Source organism: Bos grunniens, chromosome 21 (genome assembly GCF_055505025.1).
Source record: "Bos grunniens cultivar Pamir isolate PY7600 chromosome 21, Bosgru_T2T1.0, whole genome shotgun sequence".
Classification (NCBI taxonomy): domain Eukaryota; kingdom Metazoa; phylum Chordata; class Mammalia; order Artiodactyla; family Bovidae; genus Bos; species Bos grunniens.
In genome coordinates this window covers 46995750-47006936 of record NC_141185.1, presented here as the reverse complement: position 1 = coordinate 47006936, position 11187 = coordinate 46995750, and positions in this window count along the sequence as shown.

The following is an 11187-nucleotide window of genomic DNA, read 5'->3' as shown; positions in this document are numbered from 1 at the left end:
TTTATACATACAAACTATATTAATTAATACGTATTCAAGGATACAATACAGGGGACATGAAAACTTGGCAGCAAGCATTGGCTCATCAGTGAAATCTTTTACTAGTTTTATTCTGACAGTTTCTAACTCTCTGAGAGGCTCTAAGCTGTTTGAATATCTTAAGCTTACTGTGCCTCTCGAGGCTGGGAGACTGTAAACAATCGAATGCATAGCTGTAGGAGACCGGGTAAACTTGTCAGGCGAGTTAGAGAGCTATCTGAGGGGTTTGGATTTAAACACTCCTAATTGCCCAGGAACTTTATTAATTGGAGCTGTAAGTTAACTCTTTGACAGAGAGAGCGAGATGGTGGTGGGGGACAGCCCCCAGTAAAGTCAGAGGTGAGAGCACAAAGCAATAAAGTAGGCAGACTCTGGTTTTTTGGGGGGTAGATGCTCGAGAATATCCAGGGGGACTCCTGAGGCTCGATCCCGCCTTTGCATATGCCGAGCTTCCTTCCTCATGACCTTTGTCACGAGTGGAATGCCTCACTGGCTCCCGGCACTCACCCTCGTGTGGGAGCTAGGATGTACATTTTTTGAAGAAATCATCACTGGGCTCCACACTTCACCCACATCAGGAAACTGAAAGGATCTGTGTCATTACACATTTCAACAAGCAAGACAACAATGTTAGCTATTTCTCTGGTCACATGATGGTCAGGATCCAGGGGAGATCCAGGAATTCCTGAGTGCAGCCCAGTGTCCTGTAAAGACAGACAGGAAGTGGCCAGATTCCAGCATCCCAGGCTTCCAGCAGGAGGTGACCACACTGGAAGTCTTTTGGAAAATACTTTCTTTATCAGTATAAAAATATATTGTTGAAATTTCAAGCATACTACTTATTACTTGCAAACCTAAAATATTCTTAAAAGCTTGGCACCCTCATCTTTGTGGTTTCCATTGTTTCAGATTTTCTAGGTAGCAGCAAGCCATCATTGCAAACTACTTTCGTCTAATTCTGTTATTTGTTATATTATGAATGAAGGGTCACACTTAAAAAGAAAAGAAAGTCCCTGACAACAATTAGTGATTGAAGGAGCACATGAGCTGCAGGTACTTTTTCTTCTAACAGTTTCATTTTTCTCCATGAAGAAAACAGAAAACATAGGCCCCCTGATTTTTTTGCTTCTCTGTTCAAAGTGAGCTAGAATGAAATTGATATTCATATCAACAGGTAACATTTTTGAGGGTTGAAATGTCATACCAGGGAAAAATGGCCTGGAGAAGAGGGAATGCTCCTCTGCTGTTAGAGGGAAAGCACATCCTAAAAATAAAGCTAAAATTAAAATCGGATTTAATTATGACAGTATGTGGTTACATAGAGTGTGAACCAAGGGTCTACACATAGCAGGCAATATGTGAAGACAAATTTGATATCTCAGATGTGAGAGTAAAGGTTACCTGTCAGATATGCAGCTGGTATGCACACATTCTTTTAGAATATTGCATGTATCTTTTCAAATTATAGCTTTGTCTGGATGTATGGCTAGGAGTGAGATTGCTGGATCATATGGTGACTGCAGTCATGAAATTAAGAGATGCTTGCTCCTTGGAAGAAAAGCTGTGACCAACTTAGGCAGCATATTAAAAAGCAGAGACATTGCTGACAAAGGTCCATCTAATCAGAGCTATGGTTTTTCCAGTAGTCATGTATGGATGTGAGAGTTGGACTATAAAGAAAGCTGAGTGCTGAGGAATTGGTGCTTTTCAACTGTGGTACTGGAGAAGACTCTTGAGAGTCCCTTGGACTACAAGGAGATCCAACCAGTCAATCCTAAAGGAAATCAGTCCTGAATGTTCATTGGAAGGACTGAAGCTGAAACTCTAATAGTTTGGCCACCTGATGTGAAGAACTGACTTGTTAGAAAAGACCCTGATGCTGGGAAAGATTGAGGGCAGGAGGAGAAGGGGATGACAGAGGATGAGATGGTTGGATGGCATCACCGACTCAGTGGACATGAGTTTGAGTAAGCTCTAGGTGTTGGTGATGGACTGGGAAGCCTGGCATGCTGCAGTCCATGGGGTTGCAAAGAGTCGGACGTGACTGAGCGATTGAACTGATCCTGTAATTAGATTCATTGGCTACACTTAACTGATAAATTCTTTGTAAAGAAAAACTTAAGAGGAAAACTACTTCATGTGATTTTTAAAGAATTCTCATAAAAATTAGTTTCCTAATGGAATCTTCTATTTTAAAAAATCTCCCACTTTTATTTTGCTATTTTGCTAAGTAATATTCTATATATATTTCATATATGGCAATATATATATGTATGTCATATGAAAATGTTGGTATATCTTTTATGAAAATATATGTACATATCTCATACATGAAAATAGAGATATATATTTTTATATAATAAAATTTAAAACTTTCATAAAATTAAAAAAGTTCATAAATTAAACATTTTCAAACAACTAAAGCCTTTCATTGTGTGCCTCACAACAAACTGTGGAAAATTCTTAAAGAGATGGTAACACTAGAGCACCTTACCTGTCTCCTGAGAAACCTGGATACAAGTCAAGAAGCAACAGTTAGAATGGGACGTGGAACAATGGACTGGTTCCAACTGGGACAGGAGTACATCAAGGCTGTATATTATCACCCTGCTTATTTAACTTACATGCAGTGTTGTTGTCGTCAGTTGCCAGTCGTGTCTGACTCTTTGTGACCCTGTGGACTGCAGCTCACCAGGCCTCCCTGCCCCTCACCATCTCCTGGAGTTTGCTCAAGTTCATGTTCTTTGCATCAGTGATGCCATCCAGCTATCTCATCCTCTGACACCCTCTTCTCTTTCTACCCTCAATCTTTCCCAGCATCAGGGACTTTTCCATTGAGTCATCTGTTTGTATCAGATAATCAAAATCCTGGAGCTTCAGCATCAGTCCTTCCAGTGAATATTCAGGGTTGATCTCCTTTAAAATTGACTGGTTTGATCTCCTTGCTGTCCAAGGGACTTTCAACAGTCTTCTCGGACACCGCAGTTTGAAGGCATCAATTCTTTGGCGTTTTGCCTTCTTTACAGTCCAGCTGTTACAACCGTATGTGACCACTGGGAAGACCATAGCCTTGACTATATGGACCTTTGTTGGCAGAGTTAATGTGTCTGCTTTTCAACACTGTCTAGGTTAGTCATTGCTTTCCTGCCAAAACAATCATCGTCTGATTTCATGGCTGCAGTCACTGACCGCAGTGATTTTGGAGCCCAAGAAGGGGAAATCTGTCACTACTTCCACATTATCCCTTCTATTTGCCATGCAGTAATGAGGCCGGAAGCCATGATCTTAGTTTATTTAATATTTAGTCTTAAGCTGGCTCATTCACTCTCCTTCACTCAGCAAGAAGCTCTTTAGTTCCTCTTCACATTCTGCCATTAGAGTGGTATCATCCCCATATCTGAGGCTGTTGATGTGTTTCCCGCCTATCTTGATTTCAGCTTGTAACTCATCCAGCCCAGCCTTTTTCATGATGTGCTTAAAGTATAGGTTAAACAAATGGGGTGACAGCAGACAGCGCTGTCGTATTCCTTTCTCAATCTTGAACCAATCAGTTGTTCCATACAGGGTTCTAAATGTTACTTCTTGACCTGCACACAGATTTCTCAGAAGACAGATAAGATGGTCTGGTATTCCCATCTCTTTAAGAACTTTCTATAGTTTGTCATGATCCACATAGTCAAAGGCTTTAGTGTTGTCAATGAAACAGATAGATGTTTTCCTGAAATTCCCTTGCTTTCTCTATAATCCAGTGAATGTTGGCAATTTGATCTTTAGTTTCTCCTCCATTTCTAAACCCAGCTTGGACATCTGGAAGTTTTTGGTTCACATAATGCTGAAGCCTAGCATGCAAGATTTTAAGCATGACCTTACTAGCATGGGAGATGAGTGCAACTGTCAGTGGTTAGCACATTCTTTGGTACTACCCTTCTTGGGAACTGGGATGAGGATTGACCTTTTCCAGTCCTGTGGCCACTGCCAGGTTTCCAGATTTGCTGATATAATGAATGCAAAATCTTGATGGCATCATCCTTTAGGAATTTGAATAATTCTGCTGGAATTTCTTTGCATCCACTAGCTTTATTAACAGTAGTGCTTCTTAAGGCCCACTTGACTTCACACTCCCAAATGTCTGGCTCTGGGTGACTAACCACATCATCGTGGTAATGCAGTTCATTAAGATCTTTTTTATACAGTTCTTCCATGTATTCATCTCTTCTTGATATCTTCATTGTCTTCTCTGTCATTTTTATCCTTTATTATGCCATCTTTGGGTGGAATGCTCCCTTGATGTTTTCAATTTTCCTGAAGAGATTTCTAGTCTCTCCCCTTCTGTTTTTTATTCTAGCTTTATGCACTGTTCATTGAAGAAGGCCTTCTTGTCTCTCCTAGCTGTTCTTTGGAACTCTGCGTTTAGTTGGATGTACCTTTCCCTCTCTCCCTTGCTTTTTGATTCTTTTCATTCTTGCACTATTTGTAAAGCCTCCTTGGATAACCACTTTGCCTTCTTGCTTTTCTTTTTCTTTGGGATGGTTTTGTTTGCCACCTCCTGTACAATATTACAGACCTCTGTCCATAGTTTTTCAGGCACACTCTAGATCTAGTCCCTTGAATCTATTCATTACCTCTATTGTGAATCCGTATGGCATTTGATTTAAGTCATACCTGGCTGGTCTAGTGTTTTTCCCATGTTTTCTTTAGTTTAAGCCTGAGTTTTTCTGTGAGAATCTGATGATATGAGCCATAGTCAGCTCCAAGTCTTGTTTTTGCTGACTGATTATAGTTCCTCCAGCTTCAGCTACAAAGAATGTAATCAATTTGATATCAGTAATGACCATTTGGTGAGGTCCATGTATAAAGTCATCACTTGTGTTGTTGAAAAAGGGTCAACAACATGAAGAATCCCTTTCGTGGATCACTGCCTTGTTGTGGCAAAGGGGCTTGCATAACTCAGTGAAGCTATGAGCCATGCCATGCAGGGCCACCCAAGATGGACAGGTCACAGCAGAGAGTTCTGACAAAACATGATCCACCAGAGGAGGGAATGGCAAACCACGCCAGTATACTTGCCGTGAGAACCTCAGGAACTGTATAAAGGGCCATATGCAGAGTACATCTTGCTAAATGCCTGGCTGGATGAATCATAAGCTGGAATCAAGACAGCTGGGAGAAATATTAACAGCCTCAGATATGCAGATGATACCACCCTAATGGCAGAAAACTAAGAAGAACTAAAGAGCCTCTTGATGAGGGTGGAAGAGAGAGTGAAAAAACTGACTTCAAACTCAACTTAAAATCATGGCATCCAGTGCTATCACATCATGGCAAACAGATGGGGAAAAAATGCAAACAGTGGCAGATTTTCTTTTCTTGGGCTCCAAAATCACTGTGCTTCAAATTTCATGGTGACTGCAGCATGAAATTAAAAGATATTTGTTCTTTTGAAAAAAACCTATGACAAACCTAGACAGAATGTTAAAAAGCAGACATCACTTTGCTGAAAAAGGTCTGTATAATCAAAGCTATGGTTTTTCCAGTAGTCATGTATGCAGAAGGCAATGGCACCCCACACCAGTACTCCTGCCTGGAAAATCCCATGGATGGAGGAGCCTGGTAGGCTGCAGTCCATGGGGTCGCTAAGAGTCGGACACGACTGTGTGACTTCACTTTCACTTTTCACTTTCATGCATTGGAGAAGGAAATGGCAACCCACTCCAGTGTTCTTGCCTGGAGAATCCCAGGGACGGGGGAGCCTGGTGGGCTGCCGTCTCTGGGGTCTCACAGAGTCGGACACGACTGAAGCGACTTAGCAGCAGTAGCATGCATATGAGAGCTGGACCATAAAGAAGGCTGAGCACTGCAGAACTGATGCTTTTGAACTGTGGTGCTAGAGAAGACTCTTGAGAGTTCCTTGGACATCTTGGAGATCAAACCAGTCAATCCTAAGGGAAATCAACCTTGAGTATTCATTGGAAAGACTGATGCTGAAGTTGAAGCTCCAATACTTCAGCCACCTGACGTGAAAAACTGACTCATTTGAAAAGACCCTGATTCTGGGAAAGATTGAGGGCAGGAGGAGAAGGGGGCGGCAGAGGATCTGATGGTTGGATGGCATCACTGACTCAGTGGACATGAATTAGCAAACTCCAGGAGAGAGTGGACAGAGAATACTGGCGTGCTGCAGTCCACGGGGTCACAAAGAGTTGGACACAACTTAGCAACTGAACAGCAACAAAGAATTAAAAAGGTTCATAAAATGAATAAGTTTCTGAAAATTTAAACTTCGTGAGATTAAAAACTGCTTCATCAAATTAAAAACTTCCTCATAATATTGAAATTATAAAATTATTTATAAAATTAAAAATTTCTATTCCAGGAGACACCTTATTCAGAAAACCAAAAGATGAACCACAGACTGGAAGAAATCATTTCCAAAACACATATCAAATAAAGGATCTGTACTCAAATTAGACCAAACAGCCCCATTCACATTTGGTAAAGGCTGAAAAACACACCTAGCCAAAGAATATAAACAGATATGTACATAGATATTTTTATCAAGATATAATTTTTATATCTCTGTGTAGATTTTAACATCTCTGGGTACATAGATATTTATATCTCTCGGTAGATAAATATATATATATATATCTATGTAGATCAATATTCCATAAAATTAAAACTTCCATAAAAATAACTTTCATAAATTGAATAACTGGCATAAATTGAATAATTTTCATAAAATTAATAACTTTCATACAACTAATAACATTCATATTACTCACTTCCTTACAATTACTCACTTTCATACGAGTAAAACCTTACTCAGAAAAAATAAAAATTATAAAATTACTTATTAAATTAAAAACTTTTACTCTATGAAATACCTTATTCAGAAAATCAAATAATGAACCACAAACTGAAAGAGACTATTTCCAAAACACATATCAGATAAAGGATCTATACTCAAATTATACCAAACAGCTCCATTAAAATTTGGCAAGGATTGAAACACAAAACTGGGGGAAAAAAGATAAACAGATAATAAATAAGGAAGGAAGAAGGACTAGGGTGGGATAGAGACTGCCCCTTGAGACAGCTAACCCTAGGATCTGACATTCCCTCACCTGGTCAATGTCCTGAGAAAACCACCATTCAAACAGGCATGTGAACCCCCCCCCTTCATTGTACCGCTACTTACAATAGACAGACTAAATCTTAAAGAAATGTGGTACATATATACAATGGGCCATTACTCAGACAAGAAAACTGCCACTGAAATTATGAAATTATGCCACTGGTCACCACAAGGTTAAACCCTGGAGGATCAAACACTAAGTGGAGTCTGCAACAGAGGAAGAAAATAGCAGATGATGTCCTTTGTAGGCAAAGTTTAAAAAAAGAAATATATTGGAAGTAATTTACAACACCAAAGGAGACTCAGAGCTTCAAATACAAAAAAAGAATCCAGAGAAAGAAAAGGGCTAGGGATGAATTAGGAGGTCAGTACTAATGTAAACACAGAAATCTGTATCTGTATTAGCTAATCCACAAGGATTATCTCCTGCCTTCCTTTCTTCTATTTACATATACATAGAAATACTTATATCTAACATATAAATAAATACCTGTCACTATAATAGATAATACACAAGGAATATTCCCTTCCTTTTGCACATATAAAAACATTTGTATCTCTAATAGTTCCTCCACAGGGACCTGATGTTCACATAAAGAACTTTACTCCACCTTGTTCAATAATCTCTATGGCAAAAGAATCAATAAAAAGTACAAATATGTTGTATGATTAAGTCATAACTGAATCAGTCTGTTGTACACTTGTTGCAGTGGAAGGAAAAAAAAAGGAGTGAGTTTTCTCTTTCCCCTTCCTGAGAACAAAGAAGATAAAGAGAACAGTGAGCAGGCCTGAACAGTCCTACTTTTTTTACTTTAACTGCTCCTAACTCTGCATGTCTGTAAGTTTGCTTTTCTGCAGCCTAACTCTGCAGGCGTTACAGTTCACATTTTTCTTTAGGCTCTATGCTAAATACATCCCCTATCTGCTTACGACACCCTTGCCCTTGTGTTACACATCGGAAAGAAGGCCACAGAGCCACTGAACGGCCAGACTCAATGACTGAGCTACTGACTCTAGCCTGTGACTGTCTTTGAAATTGTTAAATGAAAATATCTCCTGCCATATTAATGAACAAGAAATGTCACCGCCATCAGTGATTTCTGGCCCCCAAATGTGAATGAGGGCTCCCCAGGTTGTGATCCAGGGGGTGCTGCTGCTGCCCCACCCCCGTGACTGCTGAGAGGCTGGGGGTGCAGGAAGCAAGGTGGGTGAGGAGATGGGACTGGCCCCGATGGCTGAGGTCACGGGAAAGGAGTGGAGGCAGTGACCCTGAGGCTGCACCTCCAGACACAGAATGCTAGACCCCTTAACCTGATACCTGATCTTTGATGTGCAGACTGCCTGCTCCCTGTGTTGCAAACCTGTATATAGCCTGACTCACCCTCTGCCTCCTTGGAGCAGTTTTCTCAGAGCTACTGAGATGCTGTCTCCTGGGTTTAGAGTTCTAAACATTCACACCAAATAAAATAACTCTACTTTCAGGGTGTGACTATATTTTTTAGTCGACAAAACAATGCACGAGGAAGAAATCAAGATCCTGTCACCCCTGTCCCTCATCTTATGTAAGCCCCTGGACTCCTCATGGAGCGGGGGCGCAGTTCTTGAGGCATGAGACTACTGTGTTCCGCTCTCTGCCGGCTGAGAATTAAAGCCACTTTTCTATTTCCTCCAAACTCTGTCTCCATATTTTTCATTCAGCTTCGGTGGGCAGAGAGGCCAAGCTTTTGGCCAGCAACACACTGAAGACAAGCACAAAACTGCAGATCAACTAGACTTCAACATAGCATTGGCAGGAGATTAAAGAAAAGGAAAGAAAAGTAATGCCTAGTTTATTCCCTCCCACCTGCTGGACTCAGGATGCTATTTGATTCCAAGAACATGATTAGGCTTGAATTCCAGGGCTGGGCTAGTGTGGGGGCTAGACAGCCAGGCAGGATGCCCTGCATTGAGATCTGTTTCAATCCTGTACTGTTTCTGGTTTTCTCTGGCTGGGACCAGAATCCCTAGTGCAACCCACTGATGGTGGCCTGAACCTCTGGCCTTGAGGGCAAGATTAAAGTCACCAAGTATCCAGGGCCCTGGTGCTGGGTCCCCAGTTGAAGCCTCCTTCCTGAGAGTGCAGCCTCCTAGGCACCTCAGCTGGGAGCCATGTCCCAGGTAGGCATGAGCCTTGAGGGGAGGGGTAAAGCTTTAGGGGGAAGCAGTGAGACTCAAGGCCTTTGGGGTTTGCTCAGTCACATTCCACTCAAATTTATAGCCCAGGAAGTTAACCTTCCCTAAGGCTCTGGTTGCAGGTGGAACCAGAGTTGGGCATGACAAAGTGCTGCCACCATTTGGACATTTCCTGTAACTACAACTTGCCCACTGGTGTTTACTGGCACCTGTGTGGCTGTTAATGACCACAGCCCCCTGGAAAGGTCCTGGGGTGGGTATTGCAGAAATCAATTCCAAACATAACTGCCTTTCAAGAAGCATCTTGTAACATATAAAATTTCCTCACATCCTTTAGGGAAAAAAAAACCCAGATGGCCTCAGGACAAGATGCTCTACATCCCTAAATATTACGGGAGGAATGCCGATTAAAACGACAACAAAAAATCAAATCCCACCTGTCAGAATGGTCATCTTCACAAGTTGACAAATAATAAATGTGGGAGAGAGCTGGGAGAAGAGGAAACCTCCCTGCATAGTTAGTGGGAATAGACATTGGCAACAGTTGCTAGAAAGGACAGCTTCCCCATCCCAGAAAAAAAAAAAAAAAACTTTCCAGAAAACTAAGCCTAGGATATGGACTTCCCACACATGAACCTAAATCCTGAGAGAATCATCATTCAAAAAGACACACACACCACAGCGTTCACCGCAATGCTACTTCCAATAGCCAAGACACAGACTCAATAAAGTATCACCGACAGAGTAAATCTTAAAGAAACGTGGTACATATATACAATAGGCTGTTATTCAGATATAAAAATTGCCACTGAAATTACGAAATTAAGCCGCTGGTCACCACAAGGATGGACCTTGGAGGATCATACAGTAAGTGGATTTAGCAACAGAGGAAGAAAATAGCAGATGATGTCCCTTCCAGGCAAAGTAAAAAAAAAAAAAAAGAGAGAGAGAGAGACAGTGGAAGTAATTTACAACACAAAAGGAGACTCAGAGATTCATACACAAAGAATTGCAGGGAAAAAAAATGGAAAGGGCTAGGGATGAATTAGGAGGTCAGTACTGACTATACACAGAAATCTGTATCTGTATTAGCTAACCCACAAGGATTATCTCCTTTCTTACTTTCTTGCGTTTATGCTCATATACAGAGAAACATTTGTCTCTAACATATATATAGAAATCTGTGGCTGTAATAGATAATCCACAAGGACTATCTCCTTCTTTTCCTTGCACATGTACAAAAAATGTGTATTTCTAATGAAGAGTCCAGAGGACCTGATACTCAGCACAGAGAAGTTTATGAACTTTGTTTAATAAAGTCTATGGCAAAAAATTTTTAAAAAAGTACAAATATGCTGTATGTATCTGTCATAAGTAAATCAATTCATTGCTCACTGAGTGATAGTTGCTCCGTCATGCCTGACTCTCTGCAACCCCATGGACTGGAGCCTGCTAGGCTCCTCTGTCCATGGAATTCTACAGGCAAGGTTCCTGGACTGGGTTGCCATTTCCTTCTCCAGGGGATCTTCCCGACCCAGGGATCCTGCATTGCCAGTCTTTACCATCTGAGCCACCAGGGAATCCTACTGCTGCTGCTGCTAAGTTGCATCAGTTGTGTCCGACTCTGTGTGACCCCACAGACGGCAGCCCAACAGGCTCCTCTGTCCCTGGGAGTCTCCAGGAAAGAATACTGGAGTGGGTTGCCATTTCCTTCTCCAATGCAGGAAAGTGAAAAGTGAAAGTGAAGTCGCTCAGTCGTGTCCAACTCTTAGCGACCCCATGGACTGTAGCCTTCCAGGCTCCTCCATCCATGGGATTCTCCAGGCAAGAGTACTGGAGTA